Source organism: Myotis davidii, unplaced genomic scaffold (genome assembly GCF_000327345.1).
Source record: "Myotis davidii unplaced genomic scaffold, ASM32734v1 scaffold1098, whole genome shotgun sequence".
Lineage (NCBI taxonomy): Eukaryota > Metazoa > Chordata > Mammalia > Chiroptera > Vespertilionidae > Myotis > Myotis davidii.
The window spans coordinates 65,915-66,852 of record NW_006288959.1 but is presented as its reverse complement, the minus strand read 5'-3'; the positions used below and the strand labels follow the sequence as shown (position 1 = coordinate 66,852).

Genomic DNA, 938 nt, shown 5'->3' with positions numbered 1-938 from the left:
GAGGAGAGAGATGGGGAGAGAGGGCAGGAATGAGGGGGAGAAAGGGGAACTGAGGTCGGGATTCAGGGGAGAGAGGGGGACTGAGAGTGGGAATGAGGGAGATAGGGGGACTGAGGGTGGGAATGAGGGAGATAGGGGGACTGAGGGCGGGAATGAGGGGGAGATAGGGGCACTTCGGGTGGGAATGAGGGGAAGTAGGGGGCCTGAGGGTGGGAATGAGGGGGGAAGAGAGGAGGTTAGGTGGAGGAGGGGGGAGGATTCAGGGATGGCACTGGCTCAGGCCCCTCAGCTTGTCCACATCTCCGAGAGGTCTGGAGGCATGCAGAGTGCGCAGTGGCTTCAGCTCCTCCTTCCACCCATTCTGCACCTCCTGCCTCACACTCAGGTGTGTTTGTCTGTTTGTCCCTCACTTTGAGGGGACTATCCCCGTGTCCCGTGTCCCTGTGCTCCTGTGTCCCCATGTCCCTGTGTCATGTGTCCCTATGCACCTCATCCCCTGCCTTCACGCTGCTGTGAGCTTGTAGCTGGACCACCTCCAACTTAACCTACCTGGGGGATTCGGGTCTCCACACTGCCTCTAGAGCTCTACCCATACTTGCAATATATCACAGTCATGACAAAGTGTTTTGGCTCTTTTTTTTAAAAATTATTTATTCCTTAAAGTATTATGTAAGTCTCCTTTTTTCCCCATTGACCTCTACCCCAGCCACCCCATACCCCAGCACATGCCCTCACCACCCCTCCTGTCTGTGTCCATTGGTTATGCTCATATGCATGCATACACGTGCAGGGATGCCTCTTAAGCTAACCACCAAAACCCTGGAGATCTTGCTATAACAATGTCTATTTAAATTTTACTTTAAACTATTTAATTATTATTTTGATATCTATCTATAGCTACCTATCTATCTATCATCCATCTATTACCTATCTATCTA

The 938-nt window shown here is 51.3% G+C and overlaps 1 protein-coding gene across 1 annotated transcript in view; it reads left to right on the top strand.

Annotated features, from left to right (window-relative positions):
- LOC102770854 (HLA class II histocompatibility antigen, DQ beta 1 chain-like) overlaps positions 1-938 on the top strand; it is a 15,920-nt gene that overhangs the window by 2,837 nt on the left and 12,145 nt on the right. The gene's annotated exons all lie outside the window — the stretch shown is intronic.